The sequence below is a fragment of the Oncorhynchus mykiss genome, chromosome 4 (genome assembly GCF_057628025.1).
Source record: "Oncorhynchus mykiss isolate SJ-2025 chromosome 4, ASM5762802v1, whole genome shotgun sequence".
NCBI lineage: Eukaryota > Metazoa > Chordata > Actinopteri > Salmoniformes > Salmonidae > Oncorhynchus > Oncorhynchus mykiss.
This window is the reverse complement of record NC_143025.1, coordinates 14,164,696-14,181,754: the sequence shown is the minus strand read 5'-3', so window position 1 is coordinate 14,181,754 and position 17,059 is coordinate 14,164,696. Positions and strand designations below refer to the sequence as shown.

Below are 17,059 nucleotides of genomic sequence, written 5' to 3'. Positions count from 1 at the left end.
TTCCTGGCACACACCACTTATGCATTTTACAATTATTATTCATCCTGCTACCAGTCACTTTCTCCTAATCCCTCGCCTATATGTACATATACCTCAAACTACACCAGTATCCCTGCTCATTGTAAATTTGGAATTGGCACTGACCCGGTTTGTAGCTTCCTCTATTTTCTTGTGTTTTCTTTATTAAATATTAGATATACTATTCTGATATTGATTACTGCACTGATGGGTTGAGCGTTTCACTGTACTTGTGCATGTGACAATAAAACCATGAAGTTGGCATGTTTTGGACTAGTTAGTTAACTTAAATTCGGTCTAGCTAACATAAATGAACTGTCAAACAAGTTCGCTAGCTAAAAACAGTAGCAGGCTTGCTGGTTTCAGTTCGCCGCTGACTTGCTAGCTCTAACGCTATGGTCCACGCGCATGCGTCGGATGCACACGCATGGAGAGCTAAAATGCTATTTTTTTTTTAGAAACGGCATCCTGCGCACACAACACTTTTTCAGGACTTTAACAACATTTTTACTTGGTTGAGGTTATGAAAGCATACTGAAGATAGTCACTAAACAAAATCGGGGGGATGGACCAGAGCTACTTGGCTAAAATGGCTAGGTATAGTAACTTTCTAAAACAATTGCTAGTAGATATGACGCTACGTTATGCCTCAATCTGATTAGCTACATTCCCTAATTTACATATTAACTAGAAAGGTATCCATATTCTGACCATACGAAACATTTCTGACTGTTCACTAGCTAACGTTGGTCGGTGAGATAGCCAGCTTCTTCACAGCTAACGTTAGCATGCACGATAGCTAGCAGTAGACAACAAGATAAGTCTTGCAAGGATCCAAAGCAAGTCCATTTTTCCTCATACGTGACAGACGAGGACACCAATATAAATTATGTTGAGGCAATGACTAAATGAAAGTCAAAGTTTGTCAACTTACTTTGAGTTTACATGCAGCACGGACTGATTCCTTGAATTTCCCTCTTGTTTTTAACTAAGGAGGAACCAACTACCAGTATGACAGATATCGACGTCATCTTTTTGCGCATGCGTACGGCATATGGAGGGCCGCGTTCACCTCGGTCAGAGGGAAAGGCAAAGTCAGTATAATATATATTTTGAACGGTTTGTGTAATGTTTACTGTTAATTTCTAATTGTTTATTTCACATTTGTTTATTATCTATTTCAATTACCTTGACAATGTTAACATATGTTTCCCATGCCAATAAAGCCCATTGAATTGAGAGGGGCTAGAATTGCATCTCAGTGCTAGAGGCATCACAACAGACCCTGGTTCGATTCCAGGCTGTATCACAACCGGACGTGGGCGGCACACAATTGGCCCAGCGTCGTTAGGGTTTGGCCGGGGTAGGCTGTCATTGTAAATAAGACTTTGTTCTTAACTGATTTGCCTAGTTAAATAAAGGTTCAACAAAAAAATAACTGAATACAGATGCTCTTTGCTTGCGTGCAAACAGTCAGACATGCTTCCAGACAATCTTATGCAGGGTTTCAAGTAATTTCTATCTTAAATACAATTGTATTTCTCACTTACGCCGAATACAACAGGTAGACCTTACCCAACAATGCAGTTCAAGAAATAGAGTGCACAGGGGTGCACATTTCAAACTTAACCAGGAAGCAAGTTATCGTGAAAATTCAAAATGGCTGCCATAACAGCTGGTATTTGACCATCAAATCAAAGTTTATTGGTCGCGTACACAGTTTAGCAGATGTTATAGCGGTGCGGCACAATACTTATGTGACTAGCTCCTAACAATGCAGTAAAAGGTCAAACAAGTACATAAATAATTAAAATATAAAACAAATTAGTAAAAATAATTACAAATGATCAAGAAAGTTTGTGAAGCATTCAATTAACAACCCAAATAGCACTGAAACAGTAATCAAAATACAATTATGCAACAAGTAAAAGCATGCAATGTGGTATAAACATTCCTCAGGTGGTATGAAAACATCCTAGAAGGGATGCTCCCTTCAAAATCACCCAGAAAGTGGAATTCAAAATGGCCACCAATGGAGATGGTAATGGATCCATAGTCATATTTAAAACAGTTATTAAGTGAAATAAAAACATGAAAACAAGTCATAATTAACGGTTGTAAACGGTTCAGGGAACAGAACAGAAAATTATGAAATTATTTGGGGAACAGGACCCAAACCGGAAAGTCAAGTGATCTATACTATTCCAGAATCATAACCGTTATTTTAAAAGCATGGGAACTAGTTATTTATGTTCCAGGCAAAACAAAGCACCTATGCAAAGCATTTACTCTGTCAGTCAAACTTATTCCAGTGTCTGTCGGCCTGCCAGCACATGTGTGTGTAGGCTGTAGGCTACCTGCTCCTCCCCTCTAAAGCATAGGTTACTGTAGCCTACTGACAACGTTACAAGCATGATTTAGAAATCTGGGAGACATGTTTAAAAGAATGGTCCAACTTTTTCCATACTAGTTAAGGATACTATAGTTATCACATTTCACTTTGGATTTATTAAATACAAAAAGGTAAGACCTGTTTTTAATTGTAGTGCTGCTTTGCACACACAAGCTTGTTAGCAAGCAAGCTAGCTAGCTAGCTGGCTAACTTTTGCTCTGGTCCAATGTTAAACCTACTCGGAAGTTCAAAGACATTCAAAGTTCCTCCATAGAAGCTGCTCCTCTGTAGATATAATTGTGGGCATAATTCATATAATGCAAGGCATAACAGTGCTTCAAGGCAAGCTTCCTCCATCCTCTCTTGCTCTCTCCTCACCTACAAAGTTTCAGTTGCGTCTCATGCCCTAAACTGTTACTGGCAGCACAGTCTGTGTTTGTCTTTCATTTTGATTAAACCATTATGTCCTGGCAAAATACAATTAGCTCTTAATGACTTTCCTATACAGATTAAATCGTTTACCCGCTCCATAGCAAGCCGCTCTGTCCGCACTGATTGGTGAAGTTATTTAATGTCGAATTAGATGTAAAAACAAAAGTCGATTTCAGAGGTTTAAAAAGGAACCGAAAGGAATGATATAAACCAAAACTTTTATTTGGTTCTAACTGATTCAGAACTTTATTTTTCTGGTCAGTAGAACATAATAATGGTTCTGTTCAGAATTGGAAAATAATTATTATTGGAAAATAATTTTGGTTCCAACCCCTGGTAATAAAACATCAAATGTATTCCTTAATTTGTGATTAGCGAAGAAAATAAAAACGTAGGGCCCTGGTACACATATGCCAGCATAATGCAGTGCATGATAATCTAGCATTCTGTCATCAACACTTCCAAGAACAGATGTGTCACGGCTTCTAGGAGTAGTGGGTGGAGGAGTCAGGCGCAGAGAGCAGGGTTAGTAATAACGTGGGTCTTTATTCCAGGAACAGAGTAACGGTCACGCTAAACACAAGGGCGCATAAAATACCACGTCCAAACAAACAGGACGAAACGGTCCGGAAAAAGGAACCCACAATAACCCACACACATGAACAGAAAAACAAGCCAGCACAAAAGCAGGCGGGCCTACCGGGTTTAAATAGCCCCAAAACAAAACCCAAACAAGCAACAGGTGAAACTAATCAGACAAAACTAACTGAAACAGAAAAGGGGATCGGTGGAAGCTAGTAGGCCGGCGATGACGACCGCCGAGCTCCGCCCGAACAGGAAGAGGAACCATCTTCGGCGGGATTCGTGACAAGATGGGCTCACTTTTGCAGCCACACCTCAAGAGTTCTCTACAAACTTTGTCAGCCCTTAGTAAGAGTGTCCACAAAGTTGTCCAGGAATCAACTGTTTTTTTATAGCCCATCCTAATCTTTCTGGTGAAGGTGCCAATTGGATGGTTTTCAGACTTGTTGACCAAATGCTTGTTTGGTACACTGCTCGGTTTGAATATCGCAGCAGCAGAGCCTCTGTTTTTGGAGATGTTCTCCATCGGGAATGACCTCTTGTTGAAGATATCTTTTCTCAGATCATTGACAAAATCTAGGCTGGTTAACTTGTTATGGACAAAACAGGTGTATCGCTCAACCAATGTGAAAGTGGATTAATCCAGATCAAGTGTTTGAAATAGTTCAGCTGCCATGGAATGAAGGCATTAGTCACCTCTGGAAATGACTTCCATGCAACCCAAGCTGTCTTTTTGCTCTTTCCATGTAACTGTGAGGTTGTACCACAACCTGTGAATGCGTGGAAGCGGTTGTGCATTCCAAGCTTCTCATAGATGGTGTTGATACAAATCTCCTGGTAGTGTTTACCCATACCAAAAGTAACCCACAGCTTTAGGGTTGGATAATCCTTGTTAAAATGGAAGAACAGCACAGAAAGGAGTACAATGATGTCTGTATCCACTGGTCCAATGAGAATGGTTAGTGCACCCTTTCAAATCATTGTTCATTTGGAAGACCCATTTGCGTCCAACCTTTAACTTCCTGACTGATGTCTTGAGATGTTGCTTCAACATAGCCACATAATTTTCCTTCATCGTGAGGCCATTATTTTGTGAAGTGCACCAGGCCCTCCTGCAGCAAAGCACCCCCACAACATGATGCTGCCACCCACGTGCTTCACGGTTGGGATGGTGTTCTTCGGCTTGCAAGCCTCCCCTTTTCTCCAAACATAACGATGGCCAATTATGGTCTTTTTTCTGAGAGGTATGACGGCTGTGTGGTCCCATGGCGTTTATACTTGCGTACTATTGTTTGTACAGATGAACATCGTACCGTCAGGCATTTGGAAATTGCTCCCAAGGATGAACCAGACTTGTGGAGGTCTACAATGTTTTTTCAGAGGTCTTGGTTGATTTCTTCTGATTTTCCCATGATGTCAAGCAAAGAGGCACTGAGTTTGAAGGTAGGCCTTGAAATACATCCACAGGTACACCTCCAATTGACTCAAATTATGTCAATTAGCCTATCAGAAGCTTTTAAAACCATGACATAATTTTCTGGAATTTTCCAAGCTGTTTAAGGGCACAGTCAACTTACTGTATGTAAACTTCTGACCCACTGGAATTGTGATACAGTGAATTATAAGTGAAATAGTCTGTTTGTAAACAATTGTTGGAAAAATGACTTGTGTCATGCACAAAGTAGATGTCGTAAATGACCAAAACTATAGTTTTTAACATGACATTTGTGGAGTGGTTGAAAAACGAGTTTTAATGACTCCAACCTAAGTGTATGTAAACTTCCAACTTCAACTATAAGTCTACAACTTCAGTGATGTTTGCAATTCGTTCCAGTCATTGAGTCTCCGCAGGTTCCCGTGGTATTGGGTATACATCCTACCTTTCATGTGTCTAGAGTTAAACCCATGTCTCACAGCCCTTTGTCTCCTGTTTCCAGGTCCACCCCTCTTCCCCGTCTCATCGATTGCCAACCGGCTTACGTGGTGAGGCGTCTCCTGAAGGTTCGACCTCGGGGCAGGGGGTTCCAGTTTCTGTTACTGTTTTAACCTTTTGTGCCCGCTCTGACCCTGAGCCTGCCTGCCTGCCGTCCTGTACCTTTGCCCCACTACTCTGGATTACTGACCTCTACCTGACCTGACCTTGAGCCTGCCTGCCTTCCTGTACCTTTGCCCCACTACTCTGGATTACTGACCTCTGCCTGACCTGACCCTGAGCCTTCCTGCCGTCCTGTACCTTTGCCCCACTACTCTGGATTACTGACCTCTGCCTGACCTGACCCTGAGCCTTCCTGCCGTCCGGTACCTTTGCCCCACTACTTTGGATTGTTGACCCCTGCCTGCCTTTACGTTGATGTAATAAACATTGTTACTTCGACACAGTGTGTTTGGGTCTTACCTGAAATGTGATAAAAAGTGTCAGTGCAAAAAAAAAGGAATAAAATATGGGGTCGATGTAAATAGTCCTGGTGGGCATTTGATTAACTGTTCAGTAGTCTTATGGCTTGGGGATAGAAGCTGTTATGGAGCCTTTTGGCCCCAGACTTGGTGCTCCGATACCGCTTGCCGTGCGTCAGCAGAGAACATTATATGACTTGGGTGTCTGAAGTCTTTGCCAATTGTAAGGGCCTTCCTCTGACAATGCCTGGTATAGAAGTCCTGGATGGGAGGAATCTCAGCCCCAGTGGTGTACTGGGACGTACGCACTATTCAAGAACAATGTTCCAGATCTGGAAGGTTGGACACCTATGAATAATGTCTGCTTTCCATGGAATAACAGAAGTGCATGTGGACTCCAACAGCCAATCATCTTTCAGGAGTTTTGACAATGAAAGTAAATTAACTTGATTAATGTGCCTGGTTTTAGTCAAGTATGCTGCCTTTAAGAATGAGCCTGGTGTCCCTGAAGTTGCCGCGCCAGCATCACACAAGTCAGCTGTCCAACCTGCGCCATCCAAAAGTTATCCTATTGTGTGCCAGAGGGCCATCTCTATGTGCAGTCCACCAAACTGAACCACAGACATTTGCTTTCCATAAGCCTTAGAAAAGCTCTACTAAACAAACTTTGCAAGAGAAAACAGTGGTTGGTCAAAAGCCATCACAGGTATTTGGTCAGCATTGAGATGTTCTGTAATCTATACAAATTATCTATTAGATTGCCAGCTTGCCTAACTGATTGATCTACTTTGTGTATTAAAAGCTTATTTCCCTCATATTACAACCACAGTTTGGAACTAGCAACATTTTCCATTGGATTAAGTTTTGGTTAGGTGCTAACTGTAATGTAGGTTAGTATTGGTATTTACAAAAAGGTTGAATTGCCCAGCTAGCTACCCAGCTAATAGGGAACATCCTATGGTATGTTCACACCGATCCCTGTTGGTCCTTTACCATTTTCCACCAGGACATCCTTTAGTTAGCTGGGTAGCTAACTAAACTCAGCAGAACTCAGAAACGTCCCTTTTTCAGGACCCTGTCTTTAAAAGATAATTCATAAAAATACAAATAACTTCACAGATCTTCATTGGAAAGGGTTTAAACACTGTTTCCCATGCTTGTTCAATGACCCCAAAAAATTACTGAACATGCACCTGTGGAACGGTCGTTAAGACACTAACATCTTACAGACGGTAGGCAAATAAGGTCACAGTTATGAAAACATGGGACACTAAAGAGGCCTTTCTACTAACTCTAGAAAACACCAAAAGAAAGATGCCCAGGGTCCCTGCTCATCTGCGTGAATGAACATTAGGCATGCTGCAAGGAGGCATGAGGACTTCAGATGTGGCCAGGGCAATAAATTGCATTGTCCATACTGTGAGACGCCTAAGACAGCGCTACAGGGAGACAGGGCGGACAGCTGATCATCCTCGCAGTGGTAGACCCTGTGTAAGAACACCTGCACAGGATCGGTACATTCGAACACCACACCTGCGGGACAGGTACAGGATGGCAACAACAACTGCCCAAGATAAATCAGGAATGCACAATCTCTTCATCAATGCTCAGACTGTCTGCAATAGGCTGAGAGAGGCTGGACTGAGGTCTTGTAGGCCTGTTGTAAGGCAGGTCCTCACCAGACATCACCGGCAACAACATCACCTATGTGCACGAACCCACCGTCGCTGGACCAGACAGGACTGGCAAAAAACTGCTCTTCACTAACGAGTCGCGTTACACGGAGGACATCCTCCTCCCTCATGTGGTACCCTTCCTGCAGGCTCATCCTGACATGATCCTCCAGCATGACAATGCCACCAGCCATAATGCTCTTTCTGTGCGTAATTTCCTGCAAGACAGGAATGTCAATGTTCTGCCATGGCCAGCGAAGAGCCCGGATCTCAATCCCATTGAGCACGTCTAGGACCAGTTGGATCAGAGGGTGAAGGCTGGGGCCATTCCCCCCAGAAATGTCCGGGAACTTGCAGGTACCTTGGTGGAAGAGTGGGGTAACATCTTACAGAAAGAACTGGCAAATCTGGTGCAGTCCATGAGGAGGAGATGCACTGCAGTACTTAATGCAGCTGGTGGCCACACCAGATACTGACTGATACTTTTGATTTTGACCTCCCCCCTTTTTTCAGGGACACATTTCTGTTAGTCACATGTCTGTGGAACTTGTTCAGTTTATGTCTCAGTTGTTGAATCTTGTTATGTTCATACAAATATTTACACATGTTAAGTTTGCTGAAAATAAATGCAGTTGGATGCGAAAGGACGTTTATTTTTTTGCTGAGTTTAGAATTAATATTGTATGTTGACTGTTGTTACCCATGGTCTCAATAAATTAGCTATATAATGTATCTCCTATGGTGTGTTGGCAATGTTTAAACTTGATAACATGTTTTTAAGGTGATCCCTGATTAGAAATGAAAGTGGTTTACAGGTAGATTTCTGGTGTTTCTAGGCCATTTCTGCCGACTAGAGCATACAGGTCGCAGTGGTGGGTGGTATAAGGTGCTTTAGTAACAAAGCGGATGGCACTGTGATAAACTGCATCCAGTTTGCTGAGTAGAGCATTGAAAGCCATTTTGTAGATGACATCGCCAAAGTCGAGGATCGGTAGGATAGTCAGTTTTACTAGGGTAAGTTTGGCGGCGTGAGTGAAGGAAGCTTTGTTGCGAAATAGAAAGCCGATTCTAGATTTGATTTTGGAATGGAGATGTTTGATATGAGTCTGGAAGGAGAGTTTACAATCTAGCCAGACATCTAGGTACTTATAGATGTCCATATATTCTAGGTCGGAACCATCCAGGGTGGTGATGCTAGTCGGGCGTGCGGGTGCAGGCAGCGAACGGTTGAAAAGCATGCATTTGGTTTTACTAGCGTTTAAGAGCAGTTGGAGGCCACGGAAGGAGTGTTGTATAGCAAGTAAAACACTGGAATGGTAGATTTGCTGTGGAAGAATGTGCAAAGTAGAAATCAAAATAATGGGGTGCAAAGGAGAAAAATAAATAAATAGAGTAGGGGATGAGGTAGTTTGGGCTAAATGATAGATGGGCTATGTACAGGTGCAGTAATCTGTGAGCTGTTCTGACAGCTGGTGCTTAATGCTAGTGAGGGAGATGTGTTTCCAGTTTCAGAGATTTTTGTAGTTCGTTCCAATCACTGGCAGCAGACAAATGGAAGGAGAGGCTGCCAAAGGAAGAATTGGTTTTGGGGGTGACCAGAGAGATATACCTGCTGGAGCGCGTGCTACTGGTGGGTGCTGCTATAGTGACCAGCGAGCTGAGATAAGGGGGGACTTGTAGATGACCTGGAGCCAGTGGGTTTGGTGACGAGTATGAAGCGACGGCCAGCCAACAAGAGCGTACAGGTCGCAGTGGTGGGTAGTATATGGGGCCTTGGTGACAAAACGGATGGCACTGTGATAGACTGCATCCCATTTATTGAGTAGGGTATTGGAGGCTAGTTTGTAAATGACATCCCCGAAGTCAAGGATCGGTAGGATAGTCAGTTTTACGAGGGTATGTTTGGCAGCATGAGTGAAGGATGCTTTGTTGCGAAATAGGAAGCCAATTCTAGATTTAACTTTGGATTGGAGATGTTTGAAGTGAGTCTGGAAGGAGAGTTTACAGTCTAACCAGACACCTAGTATTTGTAGTTGTCCACATATTCTAAGTCAGAACCGTCCAGAATAGTGATGCTGGACGGGCGGGCAGGGGCAGGCAGCGATCGGTTGAAAAGCATGCATTTAGTTTTACTTGTATTTAAGAGCAGTTGGAGGCCACGGAAGGAGAGTTGTATGGCATTGAAGCTCGTCTGGAGGGTTGTTAATACAGTGTCCAAAGAAGGGCCAGATGTATACAGATCAAGGTGATATTGCATAAATTGTAGTCTAATGTAAAAGCCTATGTTCGAATAACCATCTCCTGTTTAAGGCCATATTCAGAGTAAATTACCCATGTTCTCAATAAATTAGCTACATAATGTAACTCCTAGGATGTGTTGGGAATTTTTTACCTGATAACATGGCATTTTTTTTAACCTTTTAAAGACATTTGTTGAGGTGATTCATGTTCAACACAATTTGAGGTGTTTACAGGTAGACTTCTGGTGTTTCCAGGCCATTTCTACCACTTTAGGCAGGTTGCTTATGAAATATAATGGCATATTGTTGAAGACTGGTCCCGGACTCACAAATACACTAGATTTCTTATTATATATGGCAACAAAAAGTCAACAGTAATATCACCTTTCCAAAATCTGATTCAGTATTTTAATAATAATAATAATAATAATAGGAGTGCCATGCCCCAATTTTTGGGCACCCCTTCTAATATCAATTACTACGTCCCAAAGAGCATTTCTACCACATTCCAAGCTTGTATCCAACGTGTATCGGTTTTCATCCATTTGTGATGCTAAGGCCCTGGACAAGAGTAGGCTAGTCTGTGTGGGACTAACAGGCACTGAGAGAGCTCAGCTGCTGAAGTGTAACCTGCCAGCCTGAGGAGTCTCTGGCCATTGGAAGTGACATACTGTAAGAGAAGTAGTAACTTTGCAGTCGATACCTCCACTAAGCTTGGATAGAGTGTAGGCATTTCTCCACCACTCCATGTGAAGATTCAAAATAATGTCACTCTTTGAACTCTATCTGCCCTGCAGCACCAATAAAAGAGGGGAAAACATCTGATTGTAAATGAATTCATCACCCCTGACCAAGACAGACTTTCTGAATACTGCCTGTCATTGCATCTTCCAAATCACCCAAAAACAGGTGCAACAATGTAATGCACTTCTATCTTATTAAACAAATCTAACATTTATGCTTACCAACAGTATGCCAGCCCTCAGCATCCATTTCCCCCAGATATCATCCATATGTGACCGACTGCCTTGATTCTGTCTTTTGTAATATTTGAAATGGTGCCTTTTACATTGGATTTAAACAGAGACACAGAGCTACACAATGATATATCATACACTGCATTTGAGGAACAATTATTATTATATTATGGATGTAAAGCTTCTGAGCTTTACAACCAGATTTGTGACTGTTTAATTAAATTGAAAAATGCCTAACAATCACAAAGTGTGTGATAGAAACCGTAATTCTCTATTCAGTGCTTTATCTCCCTCCCACTCTGTATTAGTAGGATGCTCATTACTCAGCTCTAATGAGTTTTCCAGTTGTCATGGGGCCATGGCAATTTGCAGTAAATAGTGTCAAGAGAGACATCACAAGGAAGTGTATTGTGTTTCTGCCTTTGTTTATGTCTGTCATTGACCATGATGGTCAGTGAGGGGCATAATAGATACAAAACATACAAGTACCTCTCAAATCAAATGGCAAGTGAAAGGTTTCAATTTCACCCAATTGAAAAAGGAGGACTTGAGTGCGTTAAAGGTCCCGAACAGTCATTCTGGGTCCCATGTAAAATAGCCATTTGAGTGGCAAAAAATCTATATCCTCACAATATTTTTGGGGAGATAGAAATGCAAAATATTTGAGAAAAATTACTTTTCCTCTTATGGCTAACTACCAGGAAGTTTGAAAAGACAGGCTGACAGTTATTTGAAAAGCATATGTCAAGAAATTTGGATGCAGTGATTAGTGTTGCATTAAAATAATCTCAAACAAATTTGGTGATACACAAAGTAACTAAAAAAAAACATTGAAATTGCATCAATGATTGTCATGTCTCTTGTGATGGGGTTCACAGCAGCACTAACGTATGTGTTGACATGACAACTGCATCCGAGATTGAACGACCCTTCCCCCCCTTTTATTCCATGCTGGCTGGAGACCTAGCCTGCCACTAACTAGCTAACTAGACACAGATGAAGGGGGAAACATATAAGTATCTTTGCCATAGATTAATAGTTTAAACTTTTAATTATATTTACTGACACTATTTAAACAACACCCCTCCGCAAACTCACTTTCTCAGATGTTGTTTACAAGGCGGTACTTATTTAAATTAGGTAAGAGAATATCATGTTACCATTGGTGTATTAAAATGAGAGTTAAGGTGATGTGACCTTGTCCTCTTAACAATGAATCCAAGTGTTTAACATGGTGGAGGGGACCAGTAACTTTATGGTCAAACTTGATCAATGTAGAAGCAACAGTCATTTGTCATACTTTGGTCATCATACGTTCATCTGGTTTCATCCAAATAATATCCAATTTCATGAAAAACATGATTTTGACTGTTCATGATCTTTAAGTATTACATTCAGACAATGGTGCAGTCTTGAGAAAGAATTGGCTACTGGTACACTTAGACTTATCACACCAAACAATGTGTAGCATGAACACAATATTATGAAACATTATTGTCTGAAATCATTTACCAAGTCCTACCAAGGAGCAGTACAATGACATTGCTTTCGTTATTGAACATGGCAGTGAACCTCATTTTCACACCATCCTCTGTGGACAATGTTCAATTATTCAGTATGGTTGAGGGGATGTGGCAGGATATTTTATTGCCCAGTTCAGGTCAGCAGTTTGATTTCCTTTTGCAGCAGATATGGCATTCCCTTTGCACTTTTCAAGACCGTGTGAAAAATGGTTAAGTCACTGAATCCTTTATTATATATGACAGGGTGTTTATGTAGACATAAAACCACACTAGACAATGGTCAAATCCGAGGCGGCAGAGAGATATCAGGCCGATGGCACACAGGAGTACAGTACCTGGGAACCTCCCTCCATTAATAATAACCACAATAACAAGAGGAGGGTGACAGAGTGCGAGTCGCCTCCCTACAAAAATGAAACAAAGATGGTCATAAATCCTGCGGCCGATGCCAGCACCTGCAGGGGTACGGAAGGGGAGGCACAGTGATTTACTCCTCCTGCCCAGCCTCCGGACGTCTTCCATCATCGCCTTGAGAAACGACTTCCCGCCAGGAGGAGAGTGGAGCCTAGGACAGGGCTGTCCCCTGCAGTACCTGACTGATGTTGTGTTATCCCACAGAGCACTGGGGCCGCCTATGAATAAGACCGGGGCACACCCAACATTACCGCCCTGTGTCATGTGTTATTCTGACAGGGCCTGTTTTGCCTACCATGTACAAACTATAGCAGGGTTCTCCAACTGAAATCTGTGTCTGTATTTATTGGACAACATTTCATTTACTGAACACGACCCAGGGTGACCGACCCTCCTCTTGGAGACCAACCCTCTTCCTGGTGCCCTCTTCCTGGTGACCAACCCTCCTCCTGGTGCCCTCTTCCTGGAGACCAACCCTCCTCCTGGTGCCCTCTTCTTGGAGACCAACCCTCCTCCTGGTGCCCTCTTCCTGATGACCAACCCTCCTCCTGGTGCCCTCTCCCTGGTAACCAACCCTCCTCCCGGTGCCCTCTTCCTGGAGACCAACATTCCTCCTGGTGCCCTCTTCCTGGAGCCTACCCTCCTCCTGGTGCCCTCTTCCTGGTGACCAACATTCCTCCTGGTGTAGGATTTAGTTCAAGCCTTAATCTCACACATCTGATTGCTAATCAAATCAGCATTAGTTGAATCAGGTGTAAAAATAATTTTGGGTGGGTGCTTATATTTGTCCTGTTACCCAATGGAAATGTGTTTATTGCATATCCCAACTCCTTCTGAGACACCCACAGGGAGTGGGGTCACTGCCAGGGTCACCATTGTCCAGCGCCCCTGGAGCAATTGGGGTTAAGTGCATTGCTCAAGAGCACAGTGACAGATGTTTCACCTTATCAGCTTTGGGATTCGAAACAGCAACCTTTCAGTTACTGGCCCAATGCTCTAACCTTGAGGCTACCTGCCACAGGCTGAAGCAAAGGTCTGCATACTGTACTAAAGTGCCCTCCAGGAGGAGGATTGGTCACACATGGTGTACACTTCTACATTCATTCAAATTCAGACACATTTTCAATTCAGTATATAGGTGCCACTTTACTATGTCTAAATGAGCTGGAAACCATTTTCCCCTGAACAATGTTTAATGTTTTAACTGTTGACGCTACCAGTTAATTGGAATTGATAGTGTGAGAAATATCAATGACAGAATCATTTTCATGATCAATGACAATATGAACAATCATATAACGAAAATAATAATGTGATTTACAAGTCTGATGAAAAATTTTGATGCGGTTAATTAAAAGCAATTTCAATGCTGTCACTAAAGAACAAAAACCCATTCAAAATGACAGAGAATACAAACACTCATATTGATTCTGAAAGATTTGCTCAAAATAAAATTAATTGGTGCCAACAACTTCAAAAACGACACAATCAATAACCTCTGGGTACTATGAGAGGATTCTAATGATTTACTAATGCAGGATGTTGCTATTAATTCCATATAGTGTGTATGACTTGTAGAATGAACTCAACTAAATGTAGATTCAAGTTTGTGATTGCTTTTTTGTAAAGATATCTTTTGATCTTTAAGCCGTGCCAGTGTGGCTGTCTGAAGGGTGGAATTGATGAGTGTTGGAATAATTATATACACAAATGTACAGCAAAAATGTCAGAGGTCCTCCAATCAGAGGTGAGAGTGGGATTATTGTATGTTTTGTGGTTTGGTTTCATGCTGTGAGCGGTGTGGTCCTGGTAGTTATGGGTACGCTTTCTTCCATGCCCGCCTGGGCGTCTGGCGGGGCTTGGTTTTTCCCACCCTTGGAAAATTTGGCTGGGCCTTGCCTTGCCAGCGTCTCGGGCGGATGGGGGCAAGCGTACCCACTATCTGTGTATTGTATTGTTGTTGTTTTCAAGAAATCTAAAAATGATATATACGTATAAAAATAATAGAAAAAAAAAATTGTAATTAGCTAGCTGCTCTTTTACATTAACAGAAAACTGGAGATATAAACAAATCTCTATCCAGCTCATTCAGTTGCCTTGCTCTGGGTTTGAGTCTAGGTAGTTAGCAATGTCATCATAGTCACTCTCTGAGGAGGACTGTTTGGGGTTGGGAGAGTACAGGTGGCCCTCCTCCTCCTCCTCCTCATCATCATCACTGTTCTCATCAGCCACTCCTGGTGACAAACCATGATAAATAGAATACAGTGTGTCAGAAAAATGAGTAACGCTCCCAAATACATTATTTCCAAAATAGAGTAGATAGAGGAGAGATTAGAAGATTACAAAGATACATATAAAAAGTGACCAGTGTGGTCAATACGCATTTTTTCAAGTTACTGAAAACTTCAAATATAACCCATTTGTGGCAAACTTTCATCCAGAAACATGGCTTCCCATTTCATGAACACATGTTTTTGATTGCAATACATTCAGAGCCATGTATCTTAACACAGTATAGACAGAGATGTGATCAGCATTATGACAATCAGGAACAAGAGGATATTGGTGGTTGGTCAAGTTACATTTTTTATGAATAGAGGACAATGCAAATCTTCCTGATTGATAAGGAAAAATCGCTTCTCTGATGGGTAAAGGAAAGGTGATTCACATTAACCGACCAGGTCCAGGACCAGACGGCTGGAGAAATATGAGGAAGAGGATGCCGGCCGTAAACTACTAAGAAGAGGCAACAGTGCTGTATGTCTTCCCTGGGTCCCAAACCCATTCATCACTTCGCCCTTTACCCCAACCCTCACCCCCTCCACTGCCTTTCCCCTGCCCCCCCCCCCCCCCCCTCAGAATTCCACCCGTTCACTCCACGTGTGATGGTGCAACTGTTAAACAGTTAAGTGCAACTGTTAGACAGCCATCTGTGCAGTGTGACAGTAAGTCGTTTGTGACAGTGAAAATAAGTGTCAAGAAACAAGTCCCCTGACCCCATCCTTTTGGGGAGACACAGGGGGCATGCAAGGGGTGAAGGCCAGGGGATTGCACTCCACCCCCTTGTTCAAGTGAGTAATCCATGTATTAGCTACTAAGAAGTAGTATTAGCTACTACTCTTCCATGTATTAGGCAAAATAAATCGTTATTTTGCCCTTGGGAAAAAGGGTTTTGTAATGTAAATGTTCTGTAGCTGTGTGTGTGTGTGTGTGTGTGTGTGTGTGTGTGTGTGTGTGTGTGTGTGTGTGTGTGTGTGTGTGTGTGTGTGTGTGTGTGTGTGTGTGTGTGTGTGTGTGTGTGTGTGTGTGTGTGTGTGTGTGTGTGTGTGTGTGTGTGTGTGTGATATTATTGGCCAACCTGTGCACTGTGTGCAGTTACCAGAGGACTTTACCTCTCATAAAAATGTGACATCTCTCAAATCATTATGATTCTGTTTGACACTAGATAATACTTGTATATCTATAGCACTGTCTGTGGAGGCTACAGCTGTGCATCTCAGGCTGCTCTACTGTTCTCTCAGGGTTGATGCTACTTTCAGTTTCCTCTCCACCAGCTTTATGTTTAAAATATACAACAAACTGTGGGGAAAAAATACAATCAGCAGTGGAATGTGTGTGTATGTTGTCAGTCCCTGTCCACCAGCTTATCCTGAGTTTATAATCATGTGTGCCCGGGTGTTAGGAAGAAGCCTCTAGAATACTGAGCGTACACATACTCTGATATGCAATTTGAACAATAATCTATCCCTTGGTGCTGACGTTTGACTGCTGATTCTTGAGAAATACCAGGAAAGGGATCTAAAGAATGGGGACTTTCCCTTTATTTTGGCAGTTTGCGATAATAAGGTTGAAAAACTCAGACAAACTACAAACAGAATGTATTGTTTACGTATTCATGTGATTCTCCTAGACAGGCGTGAAACAGATAGGATTTTTTCTCAAAACAAAAATGTGTATTTTCAACGACAGTAACCAAGCTTGCATGTCTAGGGGACTGGTCAGAAAAGGCTGCTATGAATTGTGGAATAATGGCCTATCAAACTCTGCTTCTGCTGGACGTTACTATGATTATTATCAACGTTTTATTTCCGTATGTACATTAGAACATTTTGTTCAAAGGGAAGTTCTTACATACATTGTCTTTTTAACCTTCTTGACCATTTTTCACACATCTTATTAAACTAAAAACGTTTAGACACTCAGCAGTGATGTCAGTCTTGAAAGCAGCTTACTCTAAAGGTCCCTGCTGTCAGCGGCCATGACCGTAAGCACACTGCCTGGTCACTGGGCCCCTCATCGTGTCAACATGAGGGCTGTGGAGGGTCATTAGCTCTGAGCCCTGGGCAGACTCAACCAAAACCTCCAGGCAGCTGCCTCCAGATGAAATGCTCTCCACATTACCAGATGTAATTCA

The 17,059-nt window shown here is 42.3% G+C and overlaps 1 protein-coding gene and 1 long non-coding RNA gene across 22 annotated transcripts in view; one reads left to right on the top strand and one right to left on the bottom strand.

Annotated features, from left to right (window-relative positions):
• pot1 (protection of telomeres 1 homolog) overlaps window positions 1-1,063 on the bottom strand; it is a 48,764-nt gene extending 47,701 nt beyond the window's left edge. For 8 of the 21 annotated variants that reach the window (XR_016495103.1, XR_016495105.1, XR_016495110.1 and 5 more), the window contains exon 1: window positions 953-1,061. The gene's annotated coding sequence lies outside the window, so the exon portion shown is untranslated. Of the gene's footprint in view, window positions 1-952 lie in introns of all 21 variants that reach the window. The other 13 variants (XR_016495104.1, XR_016495107.1, XM_021598823.3 and 10 more) reach the window with 3 other exon arrangements.
• Window positions 1,012-8,223, top strand: LOC118945774 (uncharacterized). Its single transcript, XR_016495112.1, has 2 exons — window positions 1,012-1,112; window positions 5,362-8,223. It is a non-coding gene; the product is annotated as an uncharacterized LOC118945774 (long non-coding RNA).
• Window positions 8,224-17,059: the final 8,836 nt, after the last annotated feature.